Source organism: Vanessa cardui, chromosome 20 (assembly GCF_905220365.1).
Source record: "Vanessa cardui chromosome 20, ilVanCard2.1, whole genome shotgun sequence".
Classification (NCBI taxonomy): Eukaryota; Metazoa; Arthropoda; class Insecta; order Lepidoptera; family Nymphalidae; genus Vanessa; species Vanessa cardui.
The window spans coordinates 2,541,529-2,557,031 of NC_061142.1; the positions used below are offsets into that span (position 1 = coordinate 2,541,529).

Here is a 15,503-nt window from a genome sequence, read left to right on the forward strand (position 1 = left end):
CTTTTCGTCCATAACCATAGCGTCTATAATGCTAATGTAACGGTATTTTCAACCCACGGCCATTTACGCGTTCTTTCACAAATAACTTTTCTTCTAATTACTTACCAGACGCCCTTAGGATTCTATTAATATAAAATTATTGCTAGAAACGAAAATCTATTTTATATTGTAAAAGTGTTTTTTTCTTTCACAGTAAATTAATGGTAACTAATATATTTAGTATTGCTTTGTGTACTTGATATATAATAATGCTAGTAATGGATGATATTTGAAGCTTGGTGGTAGGGCTTTATGCAAGCCCGTCTAGGTAGGTATCACATACATATTACCGCTAAGAAACTTTTGTCTTTTGTGTTGTGGTGACAGTGGTAGTAGTCGGTGGCGACCACTTACCATCACTTACTGTCCATTTTGCTCGTCTATCAATTTTTTTATGTTTTTTTAGTTATCTAAATTATATTTATCTTAACAATAATTTTCTAAATTAGTATTAACTTTTTGCATACTGTTTTCGCATTTTTTTATATCTGATACTATACTAAAGTGTTCATAAAATAAAAAAATGGGAGAAATGCTCGAATAATTAGAACGGCCTTAGGAGATCCAAATGTGCCTCAATTATGGGGATCTTCTGCGCCAACGATATAAATATGTCAAGTCTTTACACTTAATTTATTAAGAAAGACGGTTAAAGCATCAGAAAGCAAAAACGAACCAACTTTATTATATAATTTCAACTAACGATATACCAGGGCTCCATGCCAAGTTAGGAGGTACTATTAAAAACCCTTCTCATAAAACTACGTGACATAAAAAAGTCCATTCGATCCAACATCTATGTGATAAAATAATAAAGACAAAAAACACACAATCGTTAAGAAATATAGCCTTAAAGGAAGTCAAAGAGAGACCTTTTATAAATTACAAGAATGAGAATGGAGTACAAACAATGAAAAAGTACATTAACCGTAAATTCAATAGCAATTGACTTTATACGATGTGGACCATTATTTACGTCATAGACGCATTTTTTTTTATTCAACAACAGGATCGTGTATATGACGTTCTAATAAAGTTGTTAAGTACAAAATGGGGTTTATTTTTAATAATAATCTGTCAACAGTAATTATGTAAAAAGTCCTATACCAAATTTATGTATGTTTGCATTTTATAGTGATGTATGAAATATGGTACCCACAATAGGGCAAAATAATGTAAAAAATTATCGATTTTATAGTTTTAACTTGTTCGGGCCGTGGTTTCGCCTTTGCCTGAGTTAGCGACAGGTGTTTATTAACCTGTGTTCTTTATAGGACCTTTGAATCTCGTCGTCTCTTTAAAAAATAATTATATTCAATTGAGCGGCTAAGACGTGTAATATTTGCATTTATAATATTACATTAACAGCCAATAAATTACCCACTGCTAGGTTTAGGCATTCTCTACCTTGGAGGAGAAGATTAGGTGCATATCTACTACAGTGTTCCAATGTGGGTTGGATACACATGTGGCAGAATTTCGTTGAATTAGTCACATTCAGGTTAGGTTAGGACAATATACATTGCGCTTAATTTTTATAACAACGTATGATACGAAAGAAGTATTTCCTTTCCAGCAATTAATTAATTTTATAATATAATTTCATAATTATGTTTTTACAAATTCTGATGAGATTGCCGAAGATTTGGCAACTGCAAAATTTCCCATTACTGACAGTCCTAACAGCGTCAAAAATATAACCAAAACTGATTACTATATTTTCAGTTCCATCGATATATTTGCGAGCACTAAATCAGGATAATTAATTCCTTTTATCTTCGTTCGGCGCCAATTCTGTAGTCTCGTTTTCTAGTTATTTTGGACTCTAAAATTTCTAGACCACAATTAACGGTACAATCCGATAGCCGTTAAATAACACCAATGACAATTTAATTTGTAATTACATTTCGGTATATTCTCGTTGAATTTCTATTTGTTAACTAAGTACAATTGCGAAGTACAATCAATAATAATTGTATTTTGTTTTTATTGGTTGCCTGTAATTGTTTGTGTTTGGAATTTGTTTTAAGATGTTTCTGAATTATTTGGACGTTATATTGGAATTAATGTAAGTTTGTTAGAAAAATATAAATATTTTTCTGTTTATTTTTTGTGATGTATGAGTATGAGCATGAATGAGCTAATGGGGCAGTTGATGGTAGGTGGTCATCGCCACTCGTATAAATGACGCTGTAAGAAATATGGCCATTCCTTATCAACAATGCGGAATCGATCTTAGGAACTAAGATTTTATGAATATGAGTCAATGTAACTACAGGCACTAACCCTAATCCTTCAAGCCGGAACACAATAATTACTGCTGTGTAGCGGTATTATATAAATAAAATAATATTTATTTATATTCATGATTCTTTATATTTATCTATACTCATATTAAAAATTCGGAAGTTAATTTGTTTATCGAATAAGTTTTAATCAATGATAAAATTTACTATGAACAGTCTTGAATATTAAAGAATATAAGCTAGTTCTGTATCTAATACCTGATGACAATCCCCTAAAATGCAAGCGAAGTCGCGAGCGACAGCTAGTTCGCAATATTGGTAAAAATTTGATCGTTATCTCAACCAGCTTTCAATCATCGAAACGTTATTAGTGACACGTATAACATTGTTCTGCAGTAAAAAATAACAGTACAGAAATCAAATATTTGCACCCAAAAAAATCTGCAGCCGTGGAAAATTATCGTCACCGCTCCAGTTCTTGATATCAATGTAATGAATTGACTAAGTGGCCCTTAAAATAACTTTAGCTGTAATTATTGCAAGGAACGAGTATTTCTAGATTCATGCGACTGAATGAAGATACCTAGCTCCCAGCCACTTAATTACTTAAAACGAAATATATATCTTCGTACGGACGACGCTTTTGATATATCTCTGTTAATCGTTTAAGCGATTCTGCATCTAATGTTTTGTTAGTTTCGGTTTAATTTTCTATATTTGTATTTGAATTTTGAACTTCACTTCGTGTTGTTAGTTGTTGCTACTTACCAGTAATTATCGCTGCGCTGCCATTAAATTCTCACTAAAGACAGGTTCATGGGTTTGTCTATTAGATTAAATTGTCATTTGAATTTATATAGCCTCCGGTATAGATTGCGTGCGATTGACTTCGAACTATTTCTTTGGTCATGTCTCCTTCTTGGGTAATTAGTTTTATAATCGTTACTAATATTTCTGTGTTCGCTTCTATTTTGTTTCTATGTAGTATTTTCATTTTATTTCAATACTGTTCTGTTATTATTGCTCTATTATTAAGTTTGTTATTTATGGCTTTGATCGAAGCCGTAATGCTTAAGTTGCCAATCTATAAAATTTATTATATCAACGCTCGAAGCTATAAATTAGTTTAAAATGTAAATATACTGTGTTGACTTAAACTAATGACTATGGAACAGGTTCAGTTATATGATCTCATGTTTTATTCAATTCGTCTCTGTGATTAAGAAAATCAATTTGACAAAATTATTGTTAAACTAAATTTATTTAAAAAATAAGAAAGTTTGATTTATTTAAAAAAAAAATGTTTGTATGCATCAAAATAATATGACGTTAAGCGATGTTCCCATGTAAGTTTCTGGTATAACAACATTGAGAATACCCTGATCAACGTATCAGTAATACGATAAAAGTTATCCATACATACATCTCTTTCTATCTCATTTAATTGCATATACAGGAGCGAGACAAATGTATCCTTGTCAAACATGCCCTCTTATCATGGATGTGTCACCGCGGTAGCTGTTACCTGGTTTATCATATATTTATCAATTTGTAAATAACGTTCGACGGATGGATTTTATTAACTGGAAAGTTGTAATGGATTAGGATACACTTGGACACGTGGGTTCTGATAAGGTATGATCGATCGTCACTTTATCAATTCTTGGTCTGTTGGGGAAAAGGGATGTACGCACTGTTTTGACGCCCGTAACTTTATGTGTGTTAACAGACGCTTCTCCGATAAAAAAATAGTTTTTTATAATCACTCTATTTGTCAAACTCGAACGTAATGGAATGTTACTTCAATACAAACATTTTTCTATGATAGTATGTCATATGTGTGGCCTCTGCTTTAAGATTTTCTCTTAAGAAATGTGACACGAGTAGAAATAAATTTAGTGTACAACAGATAAATAATATAAGGAGATGAAGTTACAATATCGCGTTGATACGACATTTGATAAGAATAAAACAAAAGCTATATATTTCCACGATATCTTATAGTCTCTCCGGGAGATAGTGAAAGCAGAGCCACAGGAGTTCAGCGGGTAGGTAGACACTGTAATACCTAAATCATTTGGAAATCTAAAATCTTCAAATGATAGTAGATGTAAATTTAAAAATAAACATGACACAAAAGAAGTCGATCCGAGATGGGACAGTGGTTAGAACACGCGCATCTTAACCGATGATTGCGGGTTCAAACCCAGAGAAGCACCATTGAATATTCATATACTTAATTTCTGTTTATATTTCATCTCGAGCTCGGCATTGACGGAACACAAGGTGCGGAATCCTGCATGTGTCTAATTCCATATTAATTCTGCCATATGTGTATTCCACCAACCCGCATTGTAACACAGTGGAATATGATCCAAACGATCTCCTCAAAGGAAGAGGAGGCCTTAGCCCAGCTTTGGGAAATTTACAGGCTGTTGTTGCTGTTGTTCTAAAATAAGTCGTATTAATAAACAAAGAGAAAGGAAGTGTTGATGAAGAAACGGAAAAAATGATTTTAATTAATGACACATAAAGCGTAACAGGAAATTTTAAGGTGTAAACGAATGTTCAAAATATTCAAACGAAATGACAAAACAAAATGTATAATGGTCGAGGGTTTACAATTTCCTTTTTAATATCGTGAGTTGTTGAGATTAAAATTTGAATAATGCCATCGGAAAGCTGTGAATGAAATAAAGGACCCGTGAATGAATCTTGGATATTTTCTATTCTTGCAACACTATGTAAATTCATTTGAAAAGATCATAAAAAAAATGTTAAGTATTTTACACACTAATTAAGCTATCAAATAATTGTTTTTATCTATCAAAACTTAAATATGTAATAGCGAGTTTATTTTATAATTGATGAACAGAGTAATTGTCAATATATCTGATGGTTTATTTATTTTTGAGAGGGGGTCACCCGAATGGACTTGTGAGTGTCATGGCAACGCGAACCGTTATTATGTGACAAGCGCCTCGAATGCGATGGTGATGCAAACCCATTATGCTCACATAGTCTTCCAAATGTCAGATCAACCACTAAAACCCACCTGTTCGGAATCCTTCTCGACATTATACATACATATATACATTATAATTAGGTATGTAGGTATTGATATATTTCAAAATGACGATAAATGAACAATAAACTTAGTAACCCTGTTTTAAATTCATATCTAAGAATATTCAATGGCATTATAATTAAGTTAATATTAGGAATAATGATGGACTGTAACTCCGAGCTCTGTCTAATGTTGTTTTTAATTCGTCAGTATTTTTTAACAATAAGGAAGAACATATTTGTAATACATATTATATAATATTTTTAAATATATAACTACACCTCATCAAATTCAAATTAAGACACACTTTTAAGGAATCAACATAACACTTTTTTCCAATATTAAGGATTTATTTTAAATTCAAGTGAATTAAAATAAGTCAGAAATAATAAACATTCTGAAGTACCTAGTTTTAAAAGAACGTTGGTGCTTTTAATTACTTTTAATAAATACTTGATGTTCCGATGAGCTAAGTCAAGATATTTCAAATATCAATTACAGATTCCCCGGAATCACTCTAAGTTACAGGTAAGTTACTTCAGCATTAGCCGGATTGCTTCCCCCAAGCAGCTTAAATCCTGAAAGCTTTAAATCATGAGCAATCTATCTGAACACCGCGTACTATAAAAATAATAATTCATCTTAGTCAAGTATTTTGTTTATTACATAAACGACCAGCGTTTAACTTACAACTCAATCTTAAATTATTTTCTATGGTTAAATAAAAATCATAATCATTATAATCAGAATCTTTTAATGTCACATTTTTATTTAGAATTTTCTTGTTTTATAAATATATTTGGAATTGCAATAAGGACGTTTTTAATTTCTGCGTTCTTATTATCATTACATAGTACAAAACAAAGTTGCTTTCTCTGTCCCTATATCCCTTTGTATGCTTAAATCTTTAAAACTACGCAACGGATTTTGATGCGTTTTTTTTAATAGATATAGTGATTCGAGAAAAAGGTTTTTACATATAATACGTGGACAAATTCGTAAAAAACACTCATCATTTTAGAAGTTTCTACTTATGGTATGTCATACCATTTCACCCAGGCGAAACCGGGCCCGGTCGGTAGTATTTCACTAAAATTGCATAGTTTATTAATACTTACATAAGATAGAATATATATGAAGCACAATATAATATATACAGTATTTACTAAACTGCTCCCAAATGAACATAATTTTGATCTTTAAAGATAGAAAACTTTAAATAAAACGAAACGCAATCTCCTTTCCCTTGGGACGCGGCGTAAAACGCGTTCGTGATCCTTGGACTAACCGGGTGGCGTGCCCTAATATCCCTCAAAGAGCCCCGCTTGGTTTTCATAAAACAGAATTTTATACAGAGTAGCTATATCGGTAGAATGAGCGTCTAAGTGGAATTTATCCTTTCTTGTTGTTAATGTTAATCTTATTCTTGCTAAAACAATACTCAGTGAACCTTAAATAGAAAAATTAAATATAGATAACAATTAAAAAACAAATAAACATATAAAGGTACACCAAGACACAAACGAGACTTAGACTAATAATAAAAAAGATTAACAACTATATCAAATACTATGTTTAAATATGCTATGTATATATATGAAAAACTTAACTTACCTACACTTATAATAAAATTGGAGTGTCTGTTTGTAATATTAAAATAGTCCCATTTTTTCTCAATGCATATGTACAACACGGTACATATACCAAAATAACATTTTTTACAATTTTTATTTGTCTTTGTTCCAACTAATCTCTGGAACGGCTGGACCGATTTTGACGCGACTTTCACTGGCAGATAACTGATATAATAAGGAGTAACTTAGGCTACATTTTTTTTTTATTAAATTCAAACGTCGTTACGTATTGATGATATTGCACATTAAAAATTTAATACTATTATTTTAAATCAAAAAATCATACTTATCTAAAAGTAAAAATAACTTGTTATCAGTTAGTAATACACTTTAAGAATCATGCGAAGTTCCATCAAAAACAATCGTTGTAATTTCAAAGCGCCCGCTGACCTCAGAAGAGGCAACCGGTTCTTGACGAGCTGCGATTAAGTGATCTCGCCGTTGTTACACCGATTTCGAGTTAATTTCTTCATTTTGTTGCGCCTCAGCCTCACATTCTTTTTACTTTTTCTCGAACATCTCTGAGCATTCCCTCGAAAACTTGAACAGCAATTTTTCTAATGGACTTTCCGAAAGCTACCTTGTGTCGCAATCAAAATGCTTTCTTAGTAATGATGGTCGCCTTTAAGACCACTTGGACGTTTTGAGAATTCCCAGCGAATGCCATAAGTCTGTGTGTTCTCATCCTGGAAGTGGTTGTTGCCTCATTGGATTTTTTGTAACGAATTCTCAATTTGTCCCCCATTTTCGGTGATACCTATTTCAATCTAAAATTTCAATCATAACGACATATTATAATATAAGTAGATGATAAAAAAGCGTGGAGTTAATACCTGTTGACTTCCAAGCAACATTACATACATATATAATTGTATTTAACTAACATGACTATATTTTACTTGGTGGTAGGGCTTTGTGCAAGCCCGTCTGGGTAGGTACCACCCACTCATCAGTTATTCTACCGCCAAACAACAGTACTCGGTATTGTTGTGTTCCGGTTTGAAGGGTGAGTGAGCCAGTGTAACTACAGGCACAAGGGACATAATATCTTAGTTCCCAAGGTTGGTGGCGCATTGACGATTTAAGGAATTCTTAATATTTCTTACAGCGTCATTGTCTATGGGTAATGGTGACCACTTACCATCAGGTGGCCCATATGCTCGTCCGTCAACCTATACCATAAAAAAAAATATATATATTTTTTAAATGTTGAAAAAGTTCTACTCAATTTCTTGCCGGTTCTTCTCGGGAGAATCTACTTTCCGAACAGCTTGATTTAATTGTTAAATGACGATTCAAAAGTGCTTGTAAAAGCCTATTGGAATAAATTTTATTTTTATTTTTGATATTATTTTTGTAACAAAGAAATATAATTTAAAGTTGATCCGCTTAAAAAGGTGTCAAGAGTTAATTTACCAGATGTCGTCCGCGGGCTTCAGATTGAAGGGAATATAATTGAATACTTTGGTGTGTGAACGAAAATCCGGTATTATATCAAATAATATATATGTAACATATAAGAAAATGAGGTTAGAAAAGCTATTTCGAAACTATTACCCAACTCGGAATCAGAAAATAGTTTCCCATTGAGTAATATTTACGAGAAAAATGTATCACTGGTAAATTAAATATCAGGTATAATTACGGGAAATGTAACATTACAAACTATTAATTAATGATAAAATAGGAACTCATGATTTGACGACCATTATGGTCGAGAGTGTACACCGGTTTTCATGGGTACTCTGAGGTCCCAGGTTCAATTCCCGGCTTAGTCGATGTAGAAAAAGTTCCTTAGTTTTCTGTTGTCTTGGGTCTGGATGTTCGTGGTACCATCGTTACTTCTGATTTCCCATAACATAAGTGCTTTTGCTACTTTTTTTGGGATCAGAGTAATGTATGTGCTGTTGTCCAGTATTAAATGTAATGATTTTTTTTATTTATCAAAATATTTTCGAAAATATGATAATAAAATTTAACTTTGGATGAAATCGTTTTGATTTCATCCAAAGTTAAATTTCTGAAAACGTTGTGTCAATTTGCAAAAATCCTTTTCAAATAAAGGGATACCAAGAGTAATACGACTATATTTAATTGAAGGTTTCTATTTACTTCCCAAAAAGACGTATTTTGTGCATATCTCTTTGTAAAATCACAATGTATTCATCCTGACATCGACCTTGTCAGTATGGGTTCATCTTCGTCATGACATCACGGAATCCGAGTCGTGTTCTAGTCGTGATCGAGATGTCAATTTGACGTTTTTATCTACCTCTAAGTCTTTTTATTTTTGATAGCTCGTTTATTTGCTTGGTTCTTTTAAAATGTTATTTGAAAGTAAGATTTTTGGAACCATTTTTAATAAATCATTTCATTACATAAAGATCATCATTAACAGCCTGTAAATTTCCCATTGCTGGACTAAAGGGCCTTCTCTCCCTTTGAGGATAAGGTTTGGAACATATTCCACCACGCTATTTTAATGCGGGTTGGTGGAATACACATGTGGCAGAATTGCTATGAAATTAGACACATGCAGGATTCCTCACGATGTTTTCCTTCACCACCGAGCACGAGATGAATTATAAACACTCAACACTCAGTGGTGCTTGCCCGGGTTCGAGCCCGTAATCATTTGTTAATATACACGCGTTCTAACCACTGGGCCATCTCGACTTGACATAATATTATATAATTATTTTTAATGAGATACAGTTAAAAATGAGTCAAGATCAGTCTTAAATTATAGTGCAATTAACGGTAACGTTAACGTAAGAAATGTTTTCCTTTTGATATAAAATAACAGAAGTAAGAACAAAATATTAAATATACTAAATCCAGAAACATCGTTGAGGCCACGGAGTCAGATTTCACATTACGATGATTCTTGACATTTCAAAATATCATATTTAAAATGTAAACATTATTGAAATTAGAGTCTTAAAAATATTGTACTGAACGTTTAAAATCCCTTGAAACGTCATCAATTTTCTATGTTTAATGTATGAAACATCGAATCGTAGGTTCAACTTTTAACGAACACTATGCATGCTGACTATTCATTTAAAATATCTTTAACAACCATAGAATGAATTCTATTGAAACGTAATCCTATGAATAATATAACATTGTAATTAGTCACTGTTTGAACGTATCATTACCTTTCTTATGTAAAATTATAATCAATACTTTTATGGTGGTTTATTTGTATGACAATTACATTGAGCTGAGATGGCCCAGTGGTTAGATCGCGTGCATCTTAATCGATGATTTCGGGTTCAAATTCAGGCAAGCGCCACTATATATATGTGCTTAATTTGTAGTTATAACTCATCTCATGTGCTTACTTTGTATTTATAATTCATTCAGCTGAAGGAAAACTTCATCGAAATTCTGCCTCATGTGCATTCCACCAAACCGCATTGGAACAGCATGGTGGAGTATGTTCCAAACCATCTCCTTGATGGGAGAGGAGGCCTTAGCCCAGCAGTGGGAAATTTACAGACTGTTACTTTACAATGACATTATAGATAAATCTGATTCAACAACAATTCTTCTTAAAATCAATAAATGCAGTCATACATATAATGTATAGGATATACAGCATAAAAGGGAATATATTTACGATCGACCAGTCTTTACTTGGTTGGAATATAAACTCGAATCGATTCCAGCAATATAAATCATAATAAATTAATTCTATACCCTTTATATCTTATCGAAATTTATTTACACAAAATATAAACGAGATCACCATTGGAATTTGTTATAAAACGTTAAATTTAAGATTAACGTACTCATAAATTATATTATAAAAACATAAACGCTTAAGTCATTCGTACAATTGTTCGGATTGAAATATTTGACGTCGTAAATAAATCTAAATCGTGCTATAAGTCGATAACGAAAGAACATTTTAATGATATGCCCCAATACGTTTTATATTGGCCCGAATCGTAAACGTTACGAACAATAATGTCGAGTGCGGTTCGATTTGTTAATACAGTACCCTTACTTTTGTTTCGTCTCGACACACTACGTAATAAACGAGGTGGCAGATCGTAAAAGTCGGCTTTATCGGCATTTGTCCGGCTTTGTTTATAGCTTACAGGATTACCGACGGTGATTGATTCAACTTCCTCCAAATAAATTTCGTTCGAAAACTTTTTTTTTTTTCAGTTCGTTTGTTTTACACCGATCTATTAAAATTTCGAAAATTCATCCAGATATTTATGGTGTGATTACAGATAAAGGAGTTGGACTTATTATAAATAAAATTTTTAACTAAAAGAACCGACTTCAAACAAAATACTAGTTTAAAACTAATAAATATGCACTAAAAGTAATAAAACATTCAACATATTTTTTAGAGTCCTCCTAAGTAAAATGAAATGAAAAATATTAGACTACTTAAAAGTCGATTTACGATTATACAACGTAGTTATAGTTATTGTTATATTTGGAGCCGTTCCAGGAGTATCATATTTCTACCTAAAAAATAAAATCATCAAAATCGGTTCATAAATGGCGAAGTAATCGGCGAACAAACATAAAAAATGGAAGAGATCGCTGTTTTAGCGATAAGGCCGCCTATTGTACATTTTTCTTTTCTTTGTTTTTGTTTTACTCCTATTATTTTTGGTGTGCAATAAAGAGTATATAAATAAATAAAATAAATAAATAAATAAAAAATATATACGGTCGAATTGAGAACACTCCTCCTTTTTTGAAGTCGGTCAAAAACGAAATTTACTCAGCTCTCCATTCCGAGGATTTAAGGGCGACATTAAATTAGTCTGAAGAGGCACGGTTAGAGGTCGGTTACTTTTTCCTTCACACATCACGTTGGTTTATTAAAAAATGTTTCCCTCGGAATCAGCACACAGCTAATGGATATTGGTTGCCGACAAAACATATGTAAAGAATCCGCTACCAATGAACCAAACGATGTATCGTTAATAACTCCATCTATCTTTGCTATTAGCATAATTGCATTAAATTTATAACTTTAAATATATGTGTATAGAGTTGCTTTTGAATTGAAAACGAAATGCACGTTTCGATTAAAAGTATCAGCTCGGGGTCTCATAGTAAAAGTCGCCTCTCGCTTGGTTAATTAAGACATGGATTATCAAACGTTTTGGAGCAGTAAATAAAATTGTAATCTTTCAACGTTGGAGTATAGGCGTCTCCATAACACGCTCTTATCTCTACATGGTAAACCGTAACGCATAATGTTTCTTTGATCCCCACCTACACGCATTTACAGTATAATATCCTTCCTATGATACTAATGCACTGTCAATTTTTAATGTTTTTTTAAGATAAGGAACAAGAAAGACTAAATATCTAGCATTAAGTGATTCTCTAAATGTAGATGTCTGATGGAACTATGACACTGATACCTTTTGTAATTGTTACAGGTATAACCGTGATTTGGATCTCGTGTGTCTGTTTGCTGTAAGTGATTTGTTTTCTATTAGCATCTTAATTTATTTACATAACAGGAAATATACCTGGTGATGGTTTTCTAATAATAACAAAATTAAATTTTTTTCTCAAATTAAAATTATTAGTACAGTACGACACAAGTTAACATCGGCAATATTCGTAAAACCGATCACATCCGAATTAATAACGCTACCCAATTATAAATATTCTTAAGTGAATATGATCTTTGCATAAACGTAATATCATATGACCTACTATATTCGTTAATTTGACACGTCGAGTTAAACTTTCTTGAGAATCTATAGCGACGAATAGCGTCGAAAGGCGCGATAGACAGCTTTTTCTATTGGTTGTGTAAATCGGCAGTAATAGGTTATATTGAATTTGCCGATGCTATATCAAAGTTGTATCGTACTATACGTACCCAGTAAAACCTAACTCTGTTTGATATTCGAAAAATATTAACAAACTCCAATTTAGATTAGAGTTCTCATCAGACGTAAATCACTCGCAAGCAAATTTACAAAGTTAGACAAGATTTTTTCTGGATCACCCCAACACAATAATTTGTTTTCCTCGTAACTAAACACTCTTTGCGCTTCTAATTTAACCCAAAGTCCAAGATATAAGTCACGTCAAAACTTTTTGCTATACAAAGCAAGGAACAGAACTCTAGGACAGACTGATTAAATGCTTTAATCTTTATTTACTGAGACATCTGTAGGTACGATTTCGTTTTAGGATTTATCGTGCAACTTTAAATGAGCGAAATGAAGTTGGGGAAGTGTAATTAGTGTCGTTTATTTATGACTATTAGATGAGTCAGGATTATGTCCTGATGCTGTGTGTATTTGCTTGTAATTAATATTTAGTTTTGATGTTAATCAGCGTAGTTGTTGGGATTTAAGTGTATTGTGATGAATTTATACGTCAGTTTAGATGACGTTTAGTAGCAGCTAGTAACTAGTATTTATAGTATATTACCCAATGTTTTCGGTCTATATAAGTAACAAGTAACAAATTTAAATTGTTTTTTTTTTTGATTATTTTGTCCATTTGTCTATTTTTGTTTGAATTATACAGCAACTTATGTATTAAAATATAATATAATTAAATTGTAAATAATTTATGTGTATAATTTCACCCTCTTAGGTGATACGATTTAAAAAATGCCGTGAAGTTCTTTTGCTGATAACCTTAACATTGATTTCCCTAAAAACTATTATTAACAGAAGTGACGTATTTTCATCACTCAGAGGAAGAATATGGACAAATTCTTTCTTAGTGCTCATCTAGCCTACCTTCTCAAAAATGACAAAAGAAGACGAATTTTAGACTTACAAGATGTAATTATGTGATTTAAAATTGTGTCAACTTTTTTTGAAAAAATTGATAATTTTATAAGATTATTAAATTTCATTGGAAATGTTCAAAATTCCAATTCAAGGAAGACTTAAAAAAAAATAGTCAAAAGCCTTAAGCTCGTGACTACAGATGTACAAGTAAGTTTAAGAGATATTTACAACAAAAACACAGTCCTACCTCTGCAGCCTTTAACGTTGGTTTTACGTAAAGCGAAGTCACTTCAGTGTCGTCGATGCGTTTCCAAATATTGACCGCTTCGACCATTATCTAAGGAAGCGGCGTATCTTTGATAACGATGTACGTCGCCACCCTAAAATGTCTGCTTTTAATACTTTTAGGGCAACTATCGACTGAGAGCGTTAATCGAGCTATAATGTTTTCATAACTTCTCATTTACTCCATCCTTTATCTAATTGTAAATTGAGAAATATTTAATCTTCTCACTATTTTAGGAAAAAGTCATGATTTAGATAAATTGGTACAATTTAATATTTATTATTTAAGTTTGTGATTGAGAATATTGAAATTACAAAAAACAATATCTTTATTGAAAATATTGTTTGAATTAAGTCAATCAGAAAAAATATGTTTTAATAAATATATAAAAGAAGCCTTTTACCTAACTCGACAACTTCTTCCATTTCACTCTAAAATATGCTTAAAAGTACTTCTTTCCAAAAATTTGGACAGTCTTGTGTGTTATTAATTCTTCTCATCGGTTGTATCTGTTTTATTAATTATTTACACGTGAGCTTAAGAATAAATCTAAGAGTATTTTAGACTGAGTTATCATTTCTTAAGTATCAGATATAAACTTAACATAAATTATAGCCCATACGTAGTTCTATATCAAGGGCCAGCCTGACATCTGTTTGTTTTGTTCCTATTAATGTTAGCGGGTGTTTTGAGGCGCGGTTCTCTTTGTAATTAAGGAACGGGGATAATATTTCTGGTCAGTTCCGACTTTTACGAAGAGTCAATATTTGCGGGTGACCAGTAGAGCTGCAATATTTGCTACTCAATTTATTAAATGGTTGTTTACATTTGGGGTAATAAATGTTTAACTTTTGGAAGTCGTTATGACAGTATTACAAATAACAATATGGGATAACTTTTTTTTATTCTGAACTAAGACTAAAAAATTAATAACATTAAATGCTTAAATATAAACAAATATGAACTAAAACTAGTTACTGTATAAATGTTGACCGCGTGAAATGGTGGCAAGAATGCTAGCAGCATTTCCCCGTTGAATCGCAATTCTGATCCTCTGAGCAAAAAATGAATACATAAACTTTAACAATTGTTCCAAAATGGTAACTGAGACAATATAAGCCAAAAAATAATTTGGAAATATTAGATCGAAGAAAACACATTAAATTATTTACATACTCCACATGTTTTTGGATTTAAAAATATTGATTGCTTGGTGTATTGTCGTATTCTCTCATAATTCAAATTTAATGTGAATGAAATTTGAATGAAAATTTCATAAAAAAATTCACCGTGCTTTAATAAAGGTTGGTATTAATACTCCAAATGTTACCATCACATAATTAACTTATTTAACCTTATTAATGTATACGTTAAAATAGCAAAGCAAGTAAATCCACTGACATTGTCACAATCGTTAAATTTATTAAGTTTAGACAATTTTAGTTATATATACGATCAAAATTTATAAAAAAAAAAAGAAAAAAC

General features: G+C 31.7%; 1 protein-coding gene across 4 annotated transcripts in view; it reads left to right on the forward strand.

Annotated features, from left to right (window-relative positions):
* Positions 1-15,503, forward strand: part of LOC124538580 — a 200,734-nt gene that overhangs the window by 49,811 nt on the left and 135,420 nt on the right. For 3 of the 4 annotated variants that reach the window (XM_047115680.1, XM_047115679.1, XM_047115681.1), the window contains one exon: positions 12,410-12,446. The exons of the other annotated variant lie outside the window; for it this stretch is intronic. The gene's annotated coding sequence lies outside the window, so the exon portion shown is untranslated. The remainder of the gene's footprint in view (positions 1-12,409; positions 12,447-15,503) is intronic. 4 annotated transcript variants of the gene reach the window in all.